We start from the raw sequence: 27,697 nt of genomic DNA, 5'->3' as shown, positions 1-27,697 counted from the left end.
AATGTGTCTCACACAGACAAGTCTATCAAAGAATCAATCTGTCTCCCACAGATAAACCCTAAAGGTTTTGTCCCGTCTTTTGATAATAATCAAGGTGAACAAGAACCAATTGATAATCCGGTCTTATATTCCCGAAGAACATCCTAGAGTTATCAATCACCTCACACCAATCTTAATCGTATGGTAGCGAAACAAGGTGTTGCGGAATCAAAAACAATGAGACAAAGATGTTTGTGATTACTTTTTATATCTTGCCTATCGGAGATATCAATATCAAGCCAATCAATCTGATTGTACTCGTACGATAGAAGATGCAAGATCAGATCACAAAACTACGATAAAAGTAGTATCGGTCTGGCTTCACAATCCCAATGAAGTCTTTAAGTCTTTAACCTGGTTTTAGAAGAAGAAAACCAAAGGTTAAAAGAGAATCGAGTCTAGCACGCAAACTAGTATCACACGTAAGGTGTGGGAATTAGTTTTGCACAATACTAGATGCATCCTTTATATAGTCTTTCAAATCAGGGTTTGCAATCAATGTTAGCTTAATAACAAAGCATTCAATATTCACCGTTAGATGAAAACCTGATTTAGATTCAAGCTAATATTTCTTAACCGTTAGATCGAAAACTTAGCTTGTTACACACACTTGACAATGCACGCTTCTAGGTTTGTTAACCGTACCCAAACATATGCACTTGCTGGTTCAACAATAGTTAACCAAAAGGTTAGCCATATGAGCATATCATATCAACCATGTTCTTCTTCACCATAACTAATTCAAATGACTTCAAATGAACTAGTTAGAGAGTTGTTCAATTGCAAAGAAATCTTATGTACTACACAAGACACAATTGAAGCAAAGATGATTTGATTCACTTGAATCGGTTCATGAACTTTTATAGCCATGGTTTGCAAACTGCATTCCTTAGTCTTTTTAAGTTTAAGTTCAGAAATCATCTTCAGATATATAACCTTCTCAAGTTCGCAGACTAGGTTCGCGGACTTAAGTTACGGGGCAGAGTTTACAAACTCCGGCAGAAATTCTCGGGTATGAGAACTTCGCCGGTTCGCGGACTGAGTTTGCGGACTTAGATTCACGCAAGTAGTTTGTCAACTCCAGCAGAAATTCTCGGGTTTGAGAACTTGGTCAGTTCGCGGATTGAGTTCGCGGACTTGGCTTACACCATTCTTCCGGTTCTCTTGATCAACAAAGTTTGCAAACTTTGGTTCAAGGAATATGACTTATACATAAATGTGTTTCCACAACAATGCTTATTTCCATCATTGGTTATGTAATCTAAACTCTCATTTCAATCATTGAAACATTCTTAGAGGATGTTATACAGTTGTTACACCATTTCTCGTCAAAGCAATTTTCAAGATGATTGAAACATATCATGACTTTCGTCACATGGTAAAGATAAACTTGATCGAAGCGAAAAGCTTACCAACACATATTTCGAAATATAGATACGCGAGGTACACTCGGCTTGAAATACCAAATGTGTATAATCCAAGTCTATATATATAACATACGAATTCTTGTCTCAAAGAATATGAGATAGAGTAGATAGACTTTTGAGTGATAGATAAGTTCAAGTATTCACATACCTTTTTGTCGAGAAGTTCCGCCGGTTCCTTGAGTAGTTATTCTACTTGTATGATGAATAACCATGAAGTCCTTGAGCTCAACTACACTTTATATCCTAGTCTGAGACTTAGCTATAATAGACTAGAAATCAAGACTTATAGTTTTGATCACTAACATTGATAGGCATGCTTGGGATAGCAACGCATGCGAGTTCGACCAAGCAATGCTATAACAATCTCCCCCTTTGTCAATTTTAGTGACAAAACTATCAATACATATGGAATACAAAAATTATAAAGAAATTTTAGTAGCTCCTATTCCACATGTCTAATCTCCAACATTCCTCGAAATCTTCATCACTTCCAAGTACTCCAATGATCCCAAAGGTTGTAAGTTTAGCATCACCTCTGTTGAAGATCCGTAGCTATAACAATGAGAAAACATAGTTCTCGATCACTATTATACAGTGTCATAGAAATATTAGACAGCGTCAAAATTCAATTGTATCACAACTTCAACAATAATACTATGGTGATATGTATCACTCCCCCTTAGTCAACACTCCATATCACATGGTAACCACTCCCCCTTACATAATGATCCGAAAATCATATGTATTTGTAGTGTGAATTACATATTAATTCTCCCCCTTTTTTCAATAAAATTGGCAAAGGTACAAGAACGGGATCATAATGAAATTTCCGAGAGAGATATTTCATGACAAAAGGAAAAAATACATACCAACAAATTTAGATGCAATCATAAAGCCGAAGATAAATGCATTCATCAAGGAGTTTAAAGATACAAGATAACCCCTCTAAAATTCCACAGCCGCACACCCCTCAAGATATGACCATTAAGCACAAGTTCAAAAGAACTCTCCCCCATTTGATGTCATTCCCGAAAGAACAACAAAAGCGACCTTAATTTCAAAAGAAAAGAAGGATTTTATTGGACACCAAAAACCATGAGAACGATTTTCTATATCAAAAAAACTCAATCAAATTAATCACAAGTAAACCCATGAAATTTATTCGGAATACACAATCAAATTAAACACAAGAGGTGATCAATTCAATTGATATGCGTAACATAAGAGAACTTATGGAGAAACGAAAAAACTCAACTAGATTAATTACAAGAGAACCCATAATTAATCTAATTGGAATACACAACCAAACTAATCACAAAAGTAATCAATTTAATTTTCATTTTTTTTGCTCGACATAAGAAAACTTACGGAGCAATAACTAAATAACCAAACAAGATGATTAATTTAGTTCAATATGCTCGACATAACATATCTCACGGAACACCAACTAAGCTAATAAATGAACTTGGTTGTATAGTGCTCAACATAAGATACATTATGGAGCCTCACAGTAATACATAAAATATGGATCAGGGATGATCAATAATGCGGAATACACAAGGATTCGTTCTATCTTCAATCACTATTTGCATAATGACAATTAATAGACATAATTCTTGAAAACAAAATATTTTAACCTATCTTCCATCAAATGTTTGACAATATAGGCTTAAATTTTTATTTGTTAAAAGTCAATTCATTCTTTTACCAGTACGTGAATACCGATCACGAACGACTTTACTTTTGACAATGTATGGGACAAACATAGTTCACGGACGTAAACATCAATATCCCATAACAAATTGCAGTATGTAAAATCATAAAGATTAATACTGCAAAAAATCATCCTCCAAATATTTTTAGAATTTAATATCAAATAAACCTAAAAAAGAACAAGAAGATGAAAAATAATAGCTATGTGTAGTCACTATCATTGCTATTCAATCACTAGTTATTCTTCCAATTAAACCAAAAAGAAGACATACTAGGCAGCAATGTCTTTGAGAAATTCCTTATCATTCCCGAACTCCTTGTCGACAACAACCATTGGAATATAAGGTTCATGGAGGAAGGAGTCAATACCAACGAACCGTCTTGGCTGATGATGTCGAACCAGGGCCTTCTGAATTTCCAAAGATCTTAAAACACAAGCCTTTATTTCACTAATCTCCTTTCTTACTTCCTTCAACTCATCAAGAACATCGGAAAACTTCTGATAGTTAGAAGGGACAACCCTTGGCTTTCTTGTATTCCTCCTCTTTCTTTTCAAGGAAAGAGTTACTGGAGATTTCTCTTTTTCCTTGATTGATGGCTTAACAATTATATTGACATATTTTCTATCCAAAGACATGGTGCTTAGAGAACAATTATAAAAAACAAGTTTTTGTGAGTGGAATTCACAATCTCATCAAGCAGTTTTAAGATATAAAGAATATCAGAGAGGAAAAAGGAATTTAGGGTTAACTCTATACCCTATAAAGAGTAGAATTGTCGATAATAACCCTTTACTTTATTTGATAGACAGGAAAAACAAACCAAATTTTTTTTTCCTAAAGCTTGAGCGGTACACAATCTTATCTCTTTTGATCATGCACATGAGACAAGATTTACCAAACAACACAATCAATTTGTGTTGTGGTGAACAACAATTTGTCCACCATTTTCCTCTAGAGAGGAATCCTCAGACTTCTGTCTATCAAATCGATTTGACCTACTTTCTTCCCTAATGGTTTTATTTTGTCTTTGGAAACCAACTTATTAGACGAAGATAAAATCCTACATACCTCAGCAGTCTTCTGAGCAAGTTCAAGCTTCCTTGCCAATCGATTTGCTCTTCGTTGAAGTTTGTTGGCGTGCCTCACTTGATGTTTGTACTTGTAACATCTTGATAGTTCATGACCCTTCTGAGAACAAAACGAGCACGTTAAACTTGGATAGTATTCAGGCATCTGTGTTGTGAACGCAGCTAGACACATGGTAGATCCTGAAACATTACAACCAAAGTTTCCAAAGGATGGGTCAATTGATTCTTCCATCTTGATTGGATTATCCTCTTCACCGAAACCATCAAGGTTGATATATGTATTTCTACAATTATCAAAATCAATGTTTTCAAATAGAAGACCGACACTTGATTTCTTGTCTTCATCAGAATCATAGATCTCAGACATCTCATCAAGTGTTACAACAAGACCTTTGTTCCCAGTGTATTTTCTACGATTTGGGCACTCGTTTGCAAAATGACCAAAGCCTTTACACTTAAAGCATTGTGGCATATCCTCGTCATCAGCCTCGTCAGCATCCCTGTTTTTAGGAAGAACGCGATTGTGAGGTTTATCTGATGACTTAGGTTTGTCTCTTGAAAACCGTTTAATTCTCTTCAATAGAAGATCCCTAAATTGTCTTGTGATCAAGGAGACTGATTTGTCAAGATCTTCATCCGAAAAATCATCCTCAGACCGATCATCCTCAGAAACATAAACACTTTTACCTTTATCAAGTAATTTAGTGTTCTTATGTGCTTTAAAGGCAACATTCTTTCCGATTTTTGATGTTTGCTCATGATCAAAGATCTTTAGTTTTCCAACCAATCTATTTCTGGAAAGATTATCAAGGTTATTTCCCTCAACGATGGCATGCTTCTTAGACTCATATCTAGATGGCAGCGATCTGAGAATTTTCATCACAATGTCCTTTTCAGGAATAGTCTTACCCAATGCAAAAGATGCATTAACAATTTCAGACACTCTGTGATTAAATTCATCAAATGTATCTTCATCTGCCATACGAAGGTTTTCCCAATCGGAATTAAGATTTTGAAGTCTAGCTTCCTTTTCACTGGAGTTACCTTCAAATACGGTTTCTAAGATATCCCAAGCATCTTTAGACCTAGTGCAATTTGACACATGGTGCTGAAGATTTGGGGTAATGGCATGTATGCTTGCATTCAAACCGTCAGAATTTTGCTTTGCAGCAAGTATCTCGGCAGGAATGTATTCACCAATATTCTTGGGAACGTTTACATCCCCAACTTCCACAATGGAAGCATCATATCCATTAACAACATATACCCATGATTGAAAATCACGTGCTTGAAGAAAAGCTCGCATAGCAATTTTTCACCATAAGTAATTAGAGTCATCGAAGACTTGTGGTACGTTAATAGAGATAGCACCTCTGTCCATAGAGTCAGATCGCTACAAACACAGACTTGTAAGGTCTTGAACGTGTTTGCCTGCTCTGATACCAATTGAAAAAGCGGGGGTCTAACAACACCACCCAATATTTCACTTAGCAATCTGTATGGACAAATTGATTTACTAAATCAATTAAAAGTATATCAATGACAATCAACAACCAAAGGTTGAATTACTCTAATTGATGATATAACACACAACCTGTATTATTTCAATTATAAAGATAAAACAATATAATGTGGAAATTGAAATAACACAGACACCAGAAATTTTGTTAACGAGGAACCCGCAAATGCAGAAAAACCCCGGGACCTAATCCAGATTGAACACACCATGTATTAAGCCGCTACAGACACTAGCCTACTCCAAGCTAACTTCGGACTGGACTATAGTTGAACCCCATTAAATCTCCACTGATCCAAGGTATAGTTATGCTTTTACGCCTCTGATCCAGCAGAATACTGCGCAGTTGATTCCGTTAGCTGATCTCACACACAACTAAGAGTTGCTACGACCCAAAATCGCAGGCTTTGACAATAAACAAATCTGTCTCACACAGACAAGTCTATCAAAGAATCAATCTGTCTCCCACAGATAAACCCAAAAGGTTTTGTTCCGTCTTTTGATAATAATCAAGGTGAAAAGGAACCAATTGATAATCCGGTCTTATATTCCCGAAGAACAGCCTAGAGTTATCAATCACCTCACAACAATCTTAATCGTATGGTAGCGAAATAAGATGTTGCGGAATCACAAACAATGAGACGAAGAGGTTTGTGATTACTTTCTATATCTTGCCTATCGGAGATATCAATCTCAAGCCAATCAATCTGATTATACTCGTACGATAGAAGATGCAAGATCAGATCACAAAACTACGATAAAAATAGCATCTGGCTTCACAATCCTAATGAAGTCTTTAAGTCGTTAACCTGGTTTTAGAAGAAGAAAACCAAATGTTAAAGGAGAATCGACTCTAGCACGCAAACTAGTATCACACGTAAGGTGTGGGGATTAGTTTTGCACAATACTAGATGTCTCCTTTATATAGTCTTTCAAATCAGGGTTTGCAATCAATGTTAGCTTAGTAACAAAGCATTCATTATTCACCGTTAGATGAAAACCTGATTTAGATTCAAGTTAATATTTCTCAACCGTTAGATCGAAAACTTAGCTTGTTACACACACTTGACAATGCACGCTTCTAGGTTTGTTAACCGTACCCAAACGTACGCACTTGCTGGTTCAACAATAGTTAATTAAAAGGTTAGCCATATGAGCATTTCATATCAACCATGTTCTTCTTCACCATAACTAATTCAAATGACTTCAAATGAACTAGTTAGAGAGTTTTTCAATTGCAAGGAAATCTTATGTACTACACAAGACAAAATGGAAGCAAAAAGATGATTTGATTCACTTGAATCGGTTCATGAACTTTTATAGCCACGGTTTGCAAACTCCATTCTTTAGTCTTTTTAAGTTTAAGTTCAGAAATCATCTTCAAATATATAACCTTCTCAAGTTCGCAGACTAGGTTCGCGGACTTACGTTACCGGGCAGAGTTTACAAACTCCAGCAGAAATTCTTGGGTATGAGAACTTCGACGGTTCGTAGACTGAGTTCGCGGACTTAGCTTTACGCAAGTAGTTTGTCAACTCCAGCAGAAATTCTCGGGTTTGAGAACTTCGGCAGTTCGCGGGCTTGGCTCATGCCATTCTTCCGGTTCTCTTGATCAACAAAGTTTGCAAACTTTGGTTAAAGGAATAGGACTTATACATAAATGTGTTTCCACAACAATGCTTATGTCCACCATTAGTTATGTAATCTATACTCTCATTTCAATCATTGAAACATTCTTAGAGGACGTTATATAGTTTTTCACTAGTTCTCGTCAAAGCAATTTTCAAGATGATTGAAACATATCATGACTTTCGTCACATGGTAAAGATAAACTTGATCGAAGCGAAAAGATTACCAACACATAATTTGAGATATAGATAGGCGAGGTATACTCGGCTCGAAATACCAAATGTGTATAATCCAAGTATATATATATATAGCATACGACTTCTTGTCTCAAAGAGTAAGAGATAGAGTAGATAGACTTTTGAGTGATAGATAAGTTCAAGTCTTCACATACCTTTTTGTAGAGAAGTTCCACCGATTCCTTGAGTAGTTCTTCTACTTGTATGATGAATCGCCATGAAGTCCTTGAGCTCAACTACACTTTCTATCCTAGTCCGAGACTTATCTATAATAGACTAGAAATCAAGAATTATAGTTTTGATCGCTAACATTGACAAACATGCTTGAGATAGCAACGCATGCGAGTTCGATCGAGCAATGCTCTAATCTCACTGCAAAGCAAAATTCTGATGGATTAAACGCTATCATCCATGTTATTACCTCATGTTAGATCGCTTCTCGGTCGAACTCGCAAGCGTTTCTATCTCAAGCTTGTTTGTCAAGTTTAGTTGCCAAAACTATAAGTCTTGATTTCTAGTATACTTATAGCTAAGTCTCGGATTAGGATAGAAAGTGTAGTTGAGCATTAGACTTCATCAACAAAAGGTATGTGGAGACTTGAACTCATCTATCACTCAAAAGTTTATACACTCTATCTCCTATTTTAGACAAAAGTCGTATAGATATATAAACTTCATTATGCACATTTGATATTTCGAGCTGAGTTTAACTTGCTTACATATTTCTCGAAATATGTGTTCGTAAGCTTTATCTTTAACCAAGTTCATCTTATATTCTTGACGAAAGTCAAAAGTTGATCATGTGAAAATCGCCTGGTAACATCTTACATGATTTGTGTGAGACAGTCACTTTATGTAGACTCGGAATGTTTCGTATTGATTGTTCGGTCACTTAAAAATTGCTTTGAAGCTAATAGTTTGTGTGAGACAGCTATTGTCGTCTTCCGAGAATGTTTCAATGGTTTAAATGAGAGTTTAGAAAAATTAGATATAAGCACAGTATGCGTACTTGCATATGTGTAATCCAAGTCCGGGAACCATGGTATGCATACCCGTATGCGTACCCGTTCGCATACTGGCGAACCCAAACTTAGTTCGGCCACTAAGGTATGCGTACCTGTTTGCATACTTAAGTGGGTTATGTTATAAAATAGGTTCGTTCATGAACTAATATATTTATATATTAAGGAATGCAATCTTTTGCAAACCGTGGCTATAATATTCATGACTTGATTCGAGTGAATGAAAATCAATTTTTCTTCAATTGTGTCTTGTATATTTCTATGAGAATGTAAACAATTGAACAGATCCAGAACTAGTTATGGCTAAGATTAATAAGGTTGATATGAAAGTGTTCATATGGCTAACTTCGGTTAACTATTGTTGATCCAACAAAGGTGTGACCGTTTAGGTACGATTACTCATATCTAAATGAAGTCACTTTTCATTTATAGCTAAGTTCGATCTAACGGTTGAAAGATATTAGCTTGAGTCTAATCAGGTTGTCATCTAACGGTGAATATTGAATGCTTTGTTACCAAGATAACATTGATGGCAAACCCTGATTTGAATACTATATAAAGGAGAACTCTAGCAACCGAGAAACCTAATCCCCACACCTCCTGTGTGATATTAGTTACGATTAGAGTCGGTTCTCCTTTAACCTTAGGTTTTTCCAAAACCCTGTAGGTTAACGACTTGAAGACTTCATTGGGATCGTGAAGCCAGGCCCAATTATTTTCTCTGTAGTTGCATGTTCAGATCTTGATATTTTCTATCGTGATTGAGTACTATCTACTCTAAGATTTTCTCGAGATTAAATTATCTTCTCTATCGCCACCATACGATTAAGATTATTGTGAGGTGATTCATATTTCTTGGCTGTTATTCGGAGTATAAGTCTGGTATATCAATTGGTTCTTGTTCACGTTGATTTATCAAAAGACGGAACAAAACTCATAGGGATATCTATGAGAGACAGATTTATCTATTCAATAGACTTTTCTGTGTGAGACAGACTAGTTTATCAAGTCTTCGACTTTGGGTCGTGGAAACTCTTAGTTATGGGTGAGATCAGCTAAGGGAATCTGAAAAGACGAGGGTATCCAAATATACCCCAATCTAAAATTGTTTCACCCATAAGTTCTTTCTCCGAAAATGATTGTATATAAACCGAGTCGAGACAATACAACTAATCAGTTCACACTTCATGTGATCGTCTATGGATATGAGATCGAGATAATACGATAAGAAAATAAATTGCATGATTGACTATCGAGACAATACAACAACGAAGTATGTTTACTTGATAAATGGTTCGGACTTAACCAAACATAATAGGGTTACTATCAAGTAAATAGGAATTAACGTTTGTGTATTTTACTTCTAATTATAATAAAATAATTATAATTGCGGAAACAGAAAAGTAAAAGACAAAGCAAGATTTTGTTAACGAGGAAACCGTAAATGCAGAAAAACCCAGGGACCATGTCCAGAATTAAATACTCTCAGGATTAAGACGCTATACAAAATCAAACCAACTTCGTATAGTTAAGATCAAGCAACTAAACCTATAGTTCACCTAGTTCAGTCTATATCCCTGCGCCTCCAACTTGTTAATAAGTCACGCACTTGGAACAATTCCTTTGGTTCGTATTCCAAATAGTAATGGAACAACAAATCTGTTCGGTAATAACTCTTTTCAACCAAGTGATATAAGTTCGACAAAAGGATCTTCTGTTTATCCCAATAAAATCCTTTGTCAGGTACTTAGATCTATCTTATAAACAACTACCAAAGTAATTGTTAAGATTTTGAAATCAATACTTTGAATCACAAAGAATTGTATTGATGCCGATCTACTCAAATAATCAATCCAATCTATCACAAAGATAAACCGATTATAGTTGGATCCTCTTTACCCGAAACAAGTATTGTGCACACTGAAGATTATGAACCCAAATAAGAAATCTTCTTCGTCTTCAAATATTCTTAGATCTTAAATAAACACCTGCACACAATCAACTTGAATCTCTTGTGATCAATCACACACCGAACGAAGTATGTTAACAGTGGATTATCACAATACGTCTTTAAATCTACAAACAGTCTAAAGATCTCCGTCGAAACTTCGATCTAGTTTTAGTGAATCTTATATCAGAAGAGAAGATTCTCAAGCATAAACAAACTAGGTGCAATCAAAGTTCAACAACTGTTAGTCAATCAAATCAGTTGAAAACTAATAATAAACCGCAATTATCTAGTTTCCCACCAATGGTACTAATAGAGCTTCTCAATCCCAAATAAATCTTTAAACCGAGCGGCCATAAGAAATTTCGCCTAATTAGGTTACTTTCCTCTCCAAATAGGCGGTTCCACCAGTAACAACACAACTAGGTAGTTTTGCTGGCTCTGAGGATTAGTTTGCTCAAAATGCAAACTTTGAAATTTATAGACCAAGGAAGTTTGGACACCAAGGAATTTCCAAAACCGAAAATATTCTCAAGATATGCAATATATTTTCAAATACAGTTTCCGTAATTCCTGGAAATGCTTTGTGCAAAAGTTGACCGAAATCTCACTAGAAAATCTCCAACTAGTAAATGCACATTACTAATTTTTATTTTCAAAAATAAAATTAAAAACCTTAATCAAAAGATTCTTAATTTATTTTCGATCCGGGATTCTACGTTAGATATTAAGGAATATATTTGAACAATAAAAGATAAGCGTTACTGCACATGTTCAAAGTATGTCGACATCTTTACTTTCTAAGTCCTCTTTCATACTTACAATCTTGGAATCGATTTTCCACACTTCCAAACAAGTTTGGAATTGGTTCATCTGAATTCCAAGAACTATGTGATTGATTATCCTATCAAATCACCAAACATGGGTTTAACGGTTCTACCAAAACAAGTTTCGGTTCTACCTCCATGTGGGTACTAGAATTAGTCACGCTAGTTACCAAAACTTGGTTGACTAGGTACTAGGATCGGTTCCCACATAGATATGGTATCTAACTTGTATTTGTGCACATTTTCATATGATCGGTTCTCAATATCTAAAAGCGTGTTGCTCATGTTCATAGGATCGGTTACCAATATCTAGAAACTTGCAGCACCTCTTACAAAGGATTGATTCCCATTTGTGATCGGATGCACCTCTTACTAGGATCGGTTGCCCTTTGCCTAGAGTTGGTCATACAAATAAAACTAAATCGATCATACCATCTCAGGTGATTACTTAAGATCAGTTACACTAATAAAAGTCATACCAATACAAAAGTCAGGCCTTGTGAATAGTTTTACCAAGAACATAAGCAAGTCATGAGAGGTTATACTAATTACACATATTGGTAGTTCAAAAGATTTGCAATGAATAACAATACAAATAAGCCTAGCGATTTCCCTTTCGATTCAAAAAACTAGTTCATGAATTTACTTCCTTTAAATGAATGTAAAACATTGTTTCCTAGGATGAAATCTTCACCTCATACCCATACATAATCACAAAAGCATTCAAACGATTATGTCGATGTCTTATATACGAAGTTCAAAAGATAAGCGTTATACTTCGTATTGTATTCCTTAATACTACGTCTAACGAGAGTATAATTATTCATAGCTTCACAGTTTTGTTTTCAATATGCACGATTTGACAAAGGGGGAGATTGTTAGAGCACTGCTCGGTCGAACTCGCATGCGTTGCTATCTCAAGCATGTTTGTCAATGTTAGTGATAAAAACTATAAGTCTTGATTTCTAACCTATTTATAGATGTCTCGGACTAGGACATAGATAGTGTAGTTGAGCTTAGATTTCACCAAGTTCATCATTTGAAGACGAAGAACTACTAAGGGGAGCTTGTGGAACTTCTTCGACAAAAGGTATGTGGAGACTTGAACTCATCTATCACTTGGAAAGTCTATTTCTACTATTTCCTATATTGAGACATAAGTCGTGTTAGGATATAGTTTTCTCTATACACATTTGAGATTTTGAGCTGAGTATATCTCGCTTACATATTTTTCGAAATATGTGTTGGTAAGCTTTCTCTTCGGCTAAGTTCATCTTATATCATGAGAAAATTGCTGAGTAACATCTTACATGGTTCATGTGATACAATCATTTAATGTAGGCTTGGAATGTTTCGATAATGATTATTTCAATATCTTGAAAATTGCTTTGATGCCAATAGTGTGTGAAAACGGATATTGTCATTATAGAAGAATTTCAATGATTGAAATAAAGAGTTGAGAATGTAACCGTGTTTGAATATAAGCATATATAGTGTGTTCGCACATTAGTGTATATATCCATAAACCGAGAGCCAAGTGTATGTATATGTGTGTATATGAAATTGATGAAGGAGACAAATTAAGTATGTGTACCCGTACGCATACTGGCGGAAGTTTTCGAACCGAAAATTTCTGTTGAGTTTGGTTTCGACCGACAAACTCTTAACTAGTGACCTTAAGTATGCGTACCCGTACGCATACTGGCGGAAGTTTTCGAACCGGAAATTTCTGCTGAGTTTGGAAACTAAGAAAACTCAAATCCGGTTGCTTAAGTACGCATACCCGTACGCATACTTAAGCTGGTTACTTTGTCAAATCGGTCAGTTCATGGATTTAAATATTTAAATCATAAGGAATGCAATCTTTGCAAACCGTGGGTATAATGTTCATGATTGATTCAAGTGAATCAAACCGATTTGGTTTCAATTGTGTTTTCTATAGCAATTGAACAACTCTTTAATTAGTTTCATTTGAGTCATTTGAAGTAGTTATGGTTGAGATGAATAAGGTTGATATGAGAGTAATCATATGGATAACCTCGGTTAAATATTTGTGAACCAACATGGTGTACACGTTTAGGTACGGTTACATAAACCTAAATGAGGGTACATTTCATTTGTGTGTAAAAAAAGCTAAGTTCGATCTAACGGTTGAAAGATATTAGCTCGGTTGAATCAGGTTTTTCATCTAACGGTGAATATTGAATGCTTTGTTACCAAGGTAACTTGGATTGCAAACCCTTATTTGAAAACTTATAAAGAAGAACTCTAGCAAATGGGAAACCTAATCCCCACACCTCCTGTGTGTTACTAGTTGCATAACTAGAGTCGATTCTCCTTTAACCTTAGGTTTCTTCTCGAGACCCTGTAGGTTAACGACTTGAAGACTTCATTGGGATTGTGAAGCCACACCCAACTATTATCTTTGTAGTTGTGTGATCTGATCTTGTTGTTTCTATTGTGTTGAGTAAAATTGAAATAATTGGCTCGAGATTTTATATCTTCGATAAGCAAGATAGAAAAGTAATCACAAACACTTCGTCTCATTGTTTGTGATTCCACAGTATCTTCTTTCGCTAGTCGATTAAGGTTATTGTGAGGTGATTGATAATTCAAGGTTGTTCTTCGGGAATATAAGTCCGGGTTATTAATTGGTTCCTGTTCACCTTGATTTATCAAAAGACGTAACAAAAGCTCTTTGGTATTTCTTTGGGAGACAGATTTATTCAATCCTATAGACTTTTCTGTATGAGGCAGATTTGTCTATCAAGTCTTTGACTTTGGGACGTAGCAACTCTTGGTTGTGGGTGAGATCAACTAAGGGAATCTAGTGCATAGTATCCTGCTGGGATTAGAGACGTAAGGAGCGAAATTGTACCTTGAATCAGTGTGAGATTGATTAGGGTTCAACTACAGTCCAGTCCGAAGTTAATTGGTAGTTGGATAGTGTCTGTAGCGGCTTAATACAGTATGGTGTTCAATCTGGACTAGGTCCCGGGGTTTTTTTTGCATTTGTGTTTCCTCGTTAACAAAATTATAGTGTTTGTGTTATTCTTTTTCCGCATTATATTTTGTTATATAATTGAAATATCACAGATTGTGCGTTAAGATCAATCAATTAGAATATCCAACCTTGGGTTGTTGATTTACATTGATTGACACTTGAATATTGGTCTTTAGTACCGTTCAAGTTACTTCTCTTATTCAATCGGGCACGCTGATTTATATTTGCTGATTGCGGATTGAATTAAGAGTTAGAGATATTAAACTCTTTGATATACTTTACTCTAGATTGAGTCTGACTGTCTGGTTGATTCTCTAGAAAGTATATTGGGTTCGTCCTCTCAGATTGCCAAACGAATTGTTGGGTGTGGTTTTTAGATCCCTGCATTTTTAATTGGTATCAGAGCAGGCAAACACATTAAAGACCTCATAAGTATGTGTTTGTAGCGATCTGATATGGACAAAGGTTTTATCTCTATAAACGTACCACCAGTCTTCGACGGCTCAAATTACTTGTGGTGGAAAATTGCTATGCGTGCCTTTCTTCAAGCGCGTGATTTTCAATCATAGGTTTATGTAGTTAATGGCTATGATGCTCCCATTGTGGAAGTAGGGAATGCAACCGTTCCAAATAACATTGGTGAATACAATGTTTCCGAGATACTTGTTGCAAAGCAAAAATATGACGGTTTGAATGCCATCATACATGCCATTACCCCAGATCTTCAGCACCATGTGACAATGTGCACTAGGTCTAAAGATGCTTGGGATATCTTAGAAACCGTATTCGAAGGAAATACCAGTGAAAAGGAAGCTAGGCTTCAAAACCTTAATTCCAGTTGGGAAAACCTTCGTATGGCTGATGAAGATTCATTTGATGAGTTTAATCACAAAGTGTCTGAAATTGTTAATGCATCTTTTGCATTGGGTAAGACTATTCCTGAAAGGACATCGTGATGAAAATTCTCAGATCGCTGCCATCTAGATACGATTCTAAGAAGCATGCCATCATTGATAGAAATAACCTTGATGCTCTCTCCAGAAACACGTTGGTTGGAAAGCTAAAGATCTTTGATCATGATCATACATCCAAAATCGAAAAGCATGTTGCCTTCATAGCACAAAAGAACACTAAATTACTTGACAAAAGTAAAAGTGTTTATGTGTTTGAGCATGATCTTTCTGAGGCTGATTCATCGGATGAAGATATTGAAAAATCAGTCTCTTTGATCACAGGACAGTTTAGGGCTCGTCTATTGAAGAGAAGTAAACGGTTTTCTAGAGACAAAACCAGTTCATTAGTTAAACCTCACAACCGCATTCTTCCTAAAAACAGGGATGCTGACGAGGCTGATGACGAGGATATGCCTCAGTGCTTTAAGTGTAAAGGTTTTGGTCATTTTTCAAATGAATGTATGAATCGTAGAAAATACACTGGAAACAAAGGTCTTGCTGCAACTCTTGATGAAATATCTGATCACTATGATTCCAATGAAGACGAAAATCGAGTGTTGCACTTCTTTGTGAAGATATTGATTTTGATAATTGTAGCAATACATATATCAATCTTGATATTCTTCCAGAAGAAGACTCAACCAATTTGGAAGAAAAAATTAACCTTTCTGTTGGAAACTCTATGTCTGATTTTTCAGGTTCCACTCTATGCCTAGCAGCTTGCACATCTTGTATGTCTGAATCATCTTATCCAGGGACATGTTATTATTGTTCACTCAAGGGCCATGAACTTTCGAAGTGTTACAAGTATAAACACAAGATGAGACACATCAAGAGACTTCAACGAAGAGCAAATCGCGAGCAAACAAGCTCAAACTTGTTCAAAAAACCGCTGAGGTATGTAAGATTTTATCCTCTTCAAAGAAGTTGGTTTCCAAAGATATGTCAAGACCACTAGAGAAAAGAGAATGGTTTAAACAATTTGATATACATGGTTCTATGAGTTCCTTTCAAAAAGGTTATGGTGGACAAATTATGGTTCACCGCAGCACAACTTGATTGTGTTGTTTTAGTGCATCTTATCTCATGTGCCTGATTAACAAAGACAAGATTGTGCACTCCTCGGGCATAAAGAAAAAAAAAACTTTCTGTTTTTGTTTTCGTAGTTTTGTTGTATGTTTTGGAATTCTTTCATATCTAATTGATATTGGAAGGGACTTCCCTGTGTATTCAATAAAATAGGGTTATTCTCGTCAATTCCACTCTCTTTAGGGTCATGAATTGAGTGTGTGTGACCCTATGTGGTTAAAAGGTTATGTAACCCTACATCCTTTTTCCTCTCTGAAACTCTTTTCATCTTAAGACTGCTTGTTGAGTTCAAATTGTGATTTCCTCTCACAAACGCATACACGTATGTAGACTCCAAGCATCATGTATTCTGATGGAAAAGATGTTAATATGATTGTTAAGCCATCAATCATAAAGGAAAAAAAATCTTCGTTGCCTCCAACTTTGAAAAGAAAAAGAAGGAATGTGAGGAAGGCAAGAGTTGTTCCTTCAAATTCTCAGAAGTTTTCTGATGTTCTTGAAGAGTTGAAGCAAACAAGGAAGGAGATTCAGCTAATAAAGACTTGTGCTATGAGAACTCTCGAAATTCAGAAGGCCCTAGTTCGACATCATCAGCCTAGAAGGTTTGTTGGAATTGACTCATTTCTTCACGAACCTTATGTTCCCATGGATGTTGACGACAAGGAGTTCAGGGATGATAAAGAATTCTTCAGAGGTCTCAATGTCTAGTAAATATTCCTTTAGAGAATTTATTTCTTAAAGAATAACTAGGGTTTGTAATAGCCATTATTTTGAGCACACATAGCTATGTCCAACGATTTTCATCTTCAATGTTTTCAGATTTATTTATTTAAATTCTAAGTTTTTGGAAGATGGTTTTTGCAATTTTAATCTTTATGATTTTATATATTGCAAACTGTTATGGGATATGTTGTTTACGTCCGTGAACCTGTGACTGTCCCATACTTGCTCAAAAGTTATCTCTATTGTGTCGGTATGAATGGATTGATAGAAGATATAATGAACTTTTGACATTATAAAAGTAAAAGCCTTTTATGTCATTGTTTTTATGGAAGAAAGGATAAAACTTTTGTTTACAGGGATTAAGTCTATTATATGTCATTGTGCAAATAGAATGAATCCTTGTTTATTCCGCAGTATTGGTCGATCTCCGATCCACATCTTTGTGCATATACTGTGTTTCTCCGTAAGGTTCCTTATGTTTGAGAATGACCAACTAAATTGATCATTCTCTTTTGGTTATTTTAGTCGTTGCTCCGTAAGTTCTCTTATGTCGAGCATGACCAATTGAATTGATCATGTTGTGGTTAATTTGGTTGTGTATTCCAATTAAATTAATCGTGGATTTTCTTGTGATTAATTTGGTTGTATTTTTTCGATTGCATTAATCACGGGTTCTCTTGTGATTAATTCAATTGAATAATTTGGGTACAAATTCATGTTTTCATGTGATTTGAGTTATCCAAAAGAAATCCTTCTTTTCTTGTAAAAGCAAGGTCGCCTTTGTTGTTCTTTCGGGAATGACATTTTTTTTATGGGGGAGAGTTCATTTTGAACTTGTACTTAATTGCCAAATCTTTGTGGGAAGTGCGACTGTGGAATATTAGGGGTTATCTGGTATCTTTATAAACTCCTTGATGAATGCATTTAGCTTCGGCTTTATGATGGCATCTAAAATAAGTTTATATGGTATTCTCTTTTGGTCATGAACTATCTCTGTGAAAATTTAATGAGGATCCCACTAGTTTTGGTACCTTTGCAAATTTATATTGACAAAAAGGGGGAGAATTAATTTGTAGTGTGATACTACAAATACATATGGTTTACGGATCATTATGTAAGGGAGAGTGTTTTTCATGTTGAGATGAAGTATTGACTAAGGGGGAGTGATACATATCACCATAGTATTGTTGTCAAAGTTGTGATACAATTGGACTTTGATGTTGTGTAATAATACTATGACACCGTATAACAATGATTGAGAGCATTTTTGTTTTCTCATTGTTATCGCTACGTATCTTCGAAAACTGTGATACTGAACTTACAACCTTTAGGATCACGGAGTACTTGGAAGTGACAAAGATTTCTAGTCGCGTTGAAGTTGCCAAGGAGATCAAGCATTTGGATGAGAAGCTACAATTTCTATCTATTTTGTAATCCATATGTATTAATAATTTTGTCACTAAATTTGAAAAAGGGGGAGATTGTTAGAGCACTGCTCGGTCGAACTCGCATGCGTTGCTATCTCAAGCATGTTTGTCAATGTTAGTGATCAAAACTATAAGTCTTGATTTCTAACCTATTTATAGATGTCTCGGACTAGGACATAGATAGTGTAGTTGAGCTTAGATTTCACCAAGTTCATCATTTGAAGACGAAGAACTACTAAGGGGAGCTTGTGGAACTTCTTCGACAAAAGGTATGTGGAGACTTGAACTCATCTATCAATTGGAAAGTCTATTTCTACTATTTCCTATATTGAGACATAAGTCGTATTAAGATATAGTTTTCTCTATACACATTTGAGATTTCGAGCTGAGTATATCTCGCTCACATATTTTTCGAAATATGTGTTGGTAAGATTTCGCTTCGACCAAGTTCATCTTATATCATGAGAAAATTTCCGAGTAACATCTTACATGGTTCGTGTGATACAATCATTTGATGTAGGCTTGGAATGTTTCGATAATGATTATTTCAATATCTTGAAAATTGCTTTGATGCTAATAGTGTGTGAAAACGGATATTGTCATTATAGAAGAATGTTTCAATGATTGAAATAAAGAGTTGAGAATGTAACCATGTTTGGATATAAGCATATATAGTGTGTTCGCACATTAATGTATAAATCCATAAACCGGGAGCCAAGTGTATGCATATGTGTGTATACGAAATTGGTGAAGGAGACAGATTAAGTATGCGCACCCGTACGCATACTAGCGGAAGTTTTCGAACCGAAAATTTCTGTTGAGTTTGGTTTCGACAAACTCTTAACTAGTGACCTTAAGTATGCGTACCCGTATGCATACTGGCGGAATTTTTCGAACCGGAAATTTCTGCTGAGTTTGGAAACTAAATAAACTCAAATCCGGTTGCTTAAGTACGCATACCCGTACGCATACTTAAGCTGGTTACTTTGTCAAATCGGTCACTTCATGGATTTAAATATTTAAATCATAAGGAATGCAATCTTTGCAAACCGTGGGTATAATGTTCATGATTGATTTAAGTGAATCAAACCGATTTGGTTTCAATTGTGTTTTCTATAGCAATTGAACAACTCTTTAATTAGTTTCATTTGAGTCATTTGAAGTAGTTATGGTTGAGATGAATAAGGTTGATATGAGAGTAATCATATGTCTAACCTCGGTTAACTATTTGTGAACCAACATGGTGTACACGTTTAGGTACGGTTACATAAACCTAAATGAGGGTACATTTAATTTGTGTGTAACAAGCTAAGTTCGATCTAACGGTTGAAAGATATTAGCTTGGTTGAATCAGGTTTTTCATCTAACGGTGAATTGAATGCTTTGTTACCAAGGTAACTTGGATTGCAAACCTGATTTGAAAACTATATAAAGGAGAACTCTAGCAACTGGGAAACCTAATCCCCACACCTCCTGTGTGTTACTAGTTGCATAACTAGAGTCGATTCTCCTTTAACCTTAGGTTTCTTCTCGAGACCCTGTAGGTTAATGACTTGAAGACTTCATTGGGATTGTGAAGCCATATCCAACTATTATCTTTGTAGTTGCGTAATTTGATCTTGGTATTTCTATCGTGTTGAGTACAATTGAAATAATTGGCTCGATATTTTATATCTCTGATAAGAAAGATACAAAAGTAATCATCACAAACACTTTGTCTCATCGTTTGTGATTCCACAATATCTTCTTTTGCTAGTCGATTAAGATTATTGTGAGGTGATTTATAATTCTAGGTTGTTCTTCGGGAATATAAGTCTGGGTTATCAATTGGTTCCTATTCACCCTGATTTATCAAAAGACGGAACAAAAACTCTTGGGTATTTCTGTGGGAGACAGATTTATTCAATCCTATAGACTTTATTGTGTGAGACAGAGTTTTCTATCAAGTTTTCGACTTTGGGTCGTAGCAACTCTTGGTTGTGGGTGAGATCAACTAAGGGAATCAAGTACGTAGTACCCTGCTGAGATCAGAGACGTAAGGAGCACAACTGTACCTTGAATCAATGTGAGATTGATTAGGGTTCAACTACAGTCCAGTCCGAAGTTAATTGGTAGTAGGCTAGTGTCTGTAGCGTCTTAATACAGTGTGGTGTTCAATCTGGACTAGGACCCATGGTTTTTCTGCATTTGCGGTTTCCTCGTTAACAAAATTCTGGTGTCTGTGTTATTTTTTTTCCGCATTATATTTTGTTATATAATTGAAATATCACAGGTTGTGCGTTAAGATCAATCAATTAGAATATCCAACCTTGGGTTGTTGATTTACATTGATTGACACTTGAACATTGGTCTTTGGTACCGTTCAAGTTACTCATCTTATTCAATCGGGCTCGCAGATTTCTATTTGCTGATTGCGGATTGAATTAAGAGTTAGATATATTAAACTCTTTGATATACTTTACTTTAGATTGAGTCTGACTTTCTAGTTGATTCTCTAGAAAGTATATTAGAGTAAGTCCTCTCAGATAGGGCTGTCAATGGATGTTAACGTAAGGGATATTGTCTCTTCCGCTGCCGCTGCCATTAAAAATTAGCGGATATCCGTTATCCGTTAAGTTCCGGCGGAAATAGGAAAATCAAAAACGTTGCCGTTACGTTGGATTTATCGGATAACGGATATTTATCCGTTACCATCCGGTACAAACAGAAAATAGGCTAAAAACACATATCAGCTATTAAATCCAACAAAACAGGTTCTAAATCCATGCCACACACACACAAAAACAGACATACAAATATTCAGATGTTCTAGGATTCTAGCAAAAGAAAAAATCATGTTTTTTGAAAAGAAAAAGACATCTCCATGACTCCATCTCCATTTTCGACGATACACAAACACAATACAAGTGAAAAAATTTACACGTGCAATACGCACGTTAGCGGATAACGGAACTAAACCTAACGGAAATGCACGGTTCCACTACCGTTACGTTAAGAAGGGATTATCCGTTAACTTATCGGTATCGGATATCTGTTTACCGCTATGTCGGACGGTAGCGGTAACGGCTAACGGATTATCGGTATCGGCTAACGAAAAATCGGTATCCATTGACAGGTATACTCTCAGATTGCCAAATTAATTGTTTGGTGTGGTTGTTAGACCCCCTACATTTTCACAATCCATAAATGTCGTCGTTGACATTATAATAACAAAGATGATACTCCCACTAAAGGTAAGCTAGGTAGATTTTCAATCGCACGTCTTTGTTATTCCCTTTGTAGTCCATATAACTAAAAGTATCAATATGATATGCTACTCCACCTTAGTATATGCTTCACTCTTTCGTTAAATATAGTGTTTAAACACCATAAATATTCAACAGAAAATCACGTATTGCAATTACCTCAATCTTGTAGGGAATTGAATTACGAAACCAACGCAAAAAGAATTAGGTCATTCCGAGTTCGGACGAAAAGGTTATAGGCAAAAACGTTTTACACTCCTTCGTATTGCACCTCTCACTAGGATCGGTTACCATATGTTGTACCTCTCACTAGGATCGGTTACCATATGTTACTAGTGAAAGATCACAATACTAAACTGTTTTTGGCATAACTTTTGCATATGATGTCCGAATTCAGTGATTTTTGGTTTGTTTTAACTGTAAAAACAAGAGCTACACATATATGATCAGTAGATATCAACATCATACACTCAAAAATACCGTTTCTATCAAAGGCCAAATATAGATAGAGAAGGTATGAGAACGGAAGAAGAGAAATCTTCCTAAAGATATTAATTAGTCATACAATAACCGAGAGATCATATGCTTCCTCACCTTTCAAAATATTGAGCACAAAGGTGAGAATGCACATTCTAACACAACTAGGTTGTGTTGAGTTGAGCCTTATCTTGTTCGCCACGAGTGAATAAGACAGAATCATCATTCTTGACCTCTTGCTTGGTTTGTTTTCTCTTGTTCCATCTCTTGGTTTTCTTCTTTGACTTGTGATGAAGAGTGTCATTATCACAACGTTTACTAGTACAAGAGATTTCAGACATGATGTCTTTCTTTAGTCTTTCAAGAAAACTCTTATAATTATTTTCACCAACAATTAACAGTTGAGAGTCATTCTTGTGACTAACTTTTGGTCCCTTCTTGGCTATAGAGGACTTCGGGACCCATTTAGAGTTGGATTTCATAGGAGCAGCTTTCTCCTTCGTACCATTAGGATCATTGTCCTTGTGAATATTTTGGAACATCATATCTTGTCTTTGCATTTACAAAGTTATCTCTCTTTCTATATTCGGGTCTTTTATGAGATGACCTTGTCGAGCGATATGCAAAAGTTGAACTATCATTATAATAATTCTTTTGCCTAAACTTAGGACAATATCGATCTGAGTTCCTTTGGGGAGCAATCTTAGCTAATTCGTTTGATACGAAAGAAAGTATATCTTTTATCTTACGAATATTGCATCCCCATTCCACATGCCCTTTATTACCACAATAGCAACAATGCTTAGTAATATACGAAGTGTGAGTTTTAATTTTACATTTTTGTGGATCCTCTTGCATTGGAGCTCGACGAGTTTTCTTCCTCCTCTTATTCTTCTTATCTTTGTTCAACTTTGTTGCTTCCTTGACATTAGCAGAAGTGCTCTCTTTGATTTTCGTACTTGAAGAGAATGGCTGAACATGATTCTTAGGATTGACTGGTTTTACTTCTTTATAAGAAATACGAGCATTTTTTACATCAGTGGAAGCCTCTGGTTTGGAAGATTTTTTAGCTTTAATAAATTTTACCTCTTTGCTAATATTTGAAGCATCTATTTCTTTAGAGCCCAATCACTACATCAAAATAGCCGATTTGGAACGGACATAGGCGTTGCAGTGAATTTAAGCAAAGCCAATATTCGTTGCTAATATGGCGTAGCAATATTTTGTGCAACGTCAAAATACGAGGCACAAATTAATTTGAGCAACGTTAATAATCGTTGCTTAGTTGGTTTAGCAACGTTTATTTTGTAATTGGAGCAACGAATACATTAATTTGAGCAACGAATATGCCAATTTAAGCAACAGCTATACGCGTTGCAGAATAGGTAATTAGAATTAAAAAAAGAAAGATATATTACAGAATCCGTATATTTGTATTTTTTGAAATTCTTATATTACAAAACCCACGTTGCATTCATCTTTATAAAATAATCTTACAACATTCTTTCACGACATTAATTACATACACAATGAATTCGATAATGCTCATTCCAAAAAACATAAGAAAATAACTAAACTATAAAGCTACTCCAAGTGAAATTGGATCACCTAAGCTCGAACTGACTTGTTGTTTGAAACTTGCAGCATCTCCTCATAATGAGCATCAGCTTTTGTAACCAGACAATAACCAGGTAAATCACTCTATACTATCACATATTATATCAAAAAGAAAATTGAGTTAAGCAAAGTATTGGAACAAATAACAAACCTCTTGGCAGTAAATATTATTCTTTCTGCTGGTGCTGGTAACCAAGGAAACTACGGTCACTGTCTTGAACTCACAACATATTTCTTTAAGCACGATTTTAAAGTTGTCATTTGGCACCTCCTCTCCAATAGCCTGTGCTTGCTGACAATAGCTGCATCAATTAAACAACAAATTTCAGGATTTATATGGTTCTGGACAGGCAATAAGTAACCAAAACTAGAGTATCTTATACCTTAGTCTTAGAAAAAAATTACACTACGAAAGATTTGTATACAGCCAGGGACTCGATAATATTGATATAAGGGATATGCAATATAAGAAAATGAAGACTCATTCTAAACAAAGAAAACCGCAAAAGAGAGTAGTTGTTAATACCACAACTACCAAAACATGACATATCAAATGTAAGAAGAGTTTATCTGTCTGTTTTTTGGTGGCTTTAGAAGCTGGATTATGAATAAGAATACTAGGCAACTCAAAAGTGAGTCCAAGATCGCATTAGGCAATCATTAACCAAGAGAAGATACATTTTCAAAATGTACATACCTGCAGATCGAAATTGGAGAGGGAGTTTAGAAATTCGATGACAGGACAAAATTCATATTTACATCATACTGATTTCTATGTCTCTCATCATAAGATTCATATTTTCATTGATAATATATCCAACTGAAAGTAGAGAATCAAATCAATTAAAAGAGTATGGAGAGAACAAATAAATCGAACATAGTTCATAAAGGGATATTCTACTGAGTAGAAAAAATAGTTCACAACATAGAGTACAGTTCTGAGCATGTTAACAACATCTAAGTGCAAACAAATGACATATCACATACCTTATCAAACAGGAGTTGTTGGTTTCGCCAAAATTCTAGCGGAAGTAAAAGCAGTTTCCTGGCAGAATACATATCCATCGTAAAAAAACACACTTAGTGAACTCAAGCACTTCGCTATTCAAAAAGGCAGTGGGCGTATCTAAACAAATGGAGCCAACCAGAATCTAGATATGCTTATTAACAAATTAAGCTATGACTAGTGTCTTTATGTCCACGTTTGTTATCAAGCAGAATATAACAAAATCAAAACAATCATTTCTACATAATTAATATTTGAAAGACCCATTAACTATAGACAAATAACAACACTGGACACATCCCCATCTATTAAGAACGTAAAAGGACAATTTCTTAATGACGCATAATTTAAATCTCTAAACTATGTTGTAAAGATTCAATCTGAGAATTTTCAAATCCACTACAAAGAGTCCCAAATACGTTGACTAACTGAATAACAAAGGGCACCACAGAGAAGTTACCTATATAAATAGAGGCCTCTCGAGCAGCCACATGCATGTTAGTGTTAGCTTTTAGAGTAGTACGTTTAATGACAGACTCTTCAGCCCCATCAGGTTACGTCATGGTCAATTGAGGGAATTCCATAAGAACCTACACTATTAATAGTAAAAATATTACACCGATACTAATATATATATTATATATATATATATAAAACCTGAGAAATTCTACATCTACATAAAGAAGGTGAACACTATAATATAAACTATAAAGAATCAAAAACAGAACTACTACCTGATCATCTCAATCCCATTAATCATTATCGACCAAAGTTGTTGAGTTTAACGAAGCTTTCACTGGCTTTAGCTATAAAACCTAAAGATCTGCTAGTACTTCTTCCTGCCATCAACATCAATTAACACTACCAAATCAATAAATTAAAATTAAGGAGAGAATCTAAAAATAGAACAAACTCGACAATACCTAAAGAACATGCCATCTCAATTGAAAGACAATCAAACTCAACCGGAAGAACACATTGGTTACATTTTCTACGAATATAATAATTTTTCCTGTCTGTACACTTGAGGTCTCTCCTTTGTTGCCTCTCCATTCAGTTGGGAGACCTGCGGAAAGAGAACACTCAAAAAATTTACGCAAGCATGTGAAACTGATAGGCAATAAATAAATCCAACCTGAATGAGATGTAATAAGACTGCAGAAAGGGTTATGACGCGTTTTGAATCTGGTTTTAGCTCCGTAAAAAATGCTTTAAGATATTGGTTGTACTTTCACCTAACCGTCATCAAAATCAACCAGACAAGTATCCACCTTTTCACACTGAAAAACATAAAGATCTATGTCAAAAGCACAGTAGAAACATCAACGTTTGGATATAGATAAAGGCACATTGAACCAACTCATGAAGATAAAAAGTATTAACATAAGAGGCTATAAACTTCAAACTCACACAGTGAGGTTACAGTTGGATTTATACTTACTCCATCTGCGACCTACAATGGCCTAGAAATGCAATAACATGGGTATGAGGTATGTCTTTTAGCTACCTGTCCCTGCATAAACAAGATCTAGCATCGTCGTCCACAACAAACCTTGCACCAATTGATCTAGCCACCTCAGAGTTATCATCTTCTCCTAAGCTTCAGTAGCTGTGATACAAGTGGGTACAACTAAGTAAAGAGTGTACAAAGTTTATTCCTTCATAACTCCACCTACAATAAAAATGATCCATAAAGGGAATGATTATGTTTTCATATACATAAAAAAATAAAAAATAAACTTGAAATTTACATGATACCACCTTCTAGGATTGCAGAAGTCCTAATAAATCTTCTAAAGTGGTCAACACTACACTGAATATGTGATTCAATAACTTCATGGAACAAAAAGAGAAACAAAAAAAAAACCATACAATCCAATACAAACACCACAAATTATAGATATTAGCTCGGATTCTCCGAAGAGAAACCAAAAACAGCACCCAAACGAAAAAGAAACCTGTTAATCTAAAACCTAAATGATTCTGTCTACTTATAAATTCCGGAATAAAAACTCAACAAAAATAAACCCTATAAAATCATACAAATAGATGTGAAGATATACAGTAGCGAAACTCAAAACTCAAATTCATAAAAATTGAGAAAATAGTTTGTTAGGGTTTCTGATGGAGAAATCACATACGAATCTAGGGTTGAAACGAAATTGGGATTATCAATGACTGGTTTTAATTTATGAAAGATGGGTTTCGATTTGTGAGATGAGAGCTTAGGATTGATGGGTTTTGGTTTCCAAATAAATCTAGGGTTTGAAACGAAATTGGGATTATCGATGAATGGGTTTGATTTATGAAAGATGGGTTTTGATTTGTGAGATGAAGGTTTATGAATAGATGGATTTTGGCTTCGATTTTTTGGGTTTGATTCCGCAAATCTCAGTTTAGTGTTGAGTGTTGGAAGAGAAGAAAAAAATGAGTGAAGGAGAAAACTCGATAAAGTTCTGGGGGAGAGATGGAAAAAATAAGAAAACAAAAAAGAAATGGAGAATAATAAGGTTGTATAGACTTTTAACCCCTCGGCCATTTAAATAAATTACAAGCGCATTTTCCTTGTTTCTTTTTGATAATATGTATTTAGTGCAACGTATAAAATTTATGTGCAACAGATTAACGTCTGCGTCTATATACGTTGCACACCCCAAAAACCACATGTTGCAAAATCCTGGATTTGGTGTTGTGAATCCTCGTGTATCA

The 27,697-nt window shown here is 35.3% G+C and overlaps 1 long non-coding RNA gene across 10 annotated transcripts; it reads right to left on the bottom strand.

Moving 5' to 3' along the window:
• Nucleotides 1-23,819: 23,819 nt before the first annotated feature.
• LOC113287579 lies at nt 23,820-27,441 on the bottom strand. Of its 10 annotated transcripts, none has more exons than XR_003330152.1 (6): nt 25,723-27,441; nt 25,449-25,578; nt 24,970-25,027; nt 24,680-24,802; nt 24,134-24,284; nt 23,820-24,032 (listed from the first exon to the last, which is right to left on the bottom strand). It is a non-coding gene; the product is annotated as an uncharacterized LOC113287579 (long non-coding RNA). The 10 variants fall into 10 exon arrangements; XR_003330145.1 differs by lacking the exon at nt 24,680-24,802 and having other exon boundaries at nt 25,723-25,827; nt 25,912-27,441; XR_003330146.1 differs by lacking the exon at nt 24,680-24,802 and having other exon boundaries at nt 25,723-26,054; nt 26,124-27,441.
• Between the last annotated feature and the right edge of the window lie 256 nt (nt 27,442-27,697).

This window comes from Papaver somniferum, chromosome 6, assembly GCF_003573695.1.
Source record: "Papaver somniferum cultivar HN1 chromosome 6, ASM357369v1, whole genome shotgun sequence".
Classification (NCBI taxonomy): domain Eukaryota; kingdom Viridiplantae; phylum Streptophyta; class Magnoliopsida; order Ranunculales; family Papaveraceae; genus Papaver; species Papaver somniferum.
The sequence above is the reverse complement of the archived record's forward strand: the minus strand, read 5'-3'. Positions and strand labels throughout refer to the sequence as shown.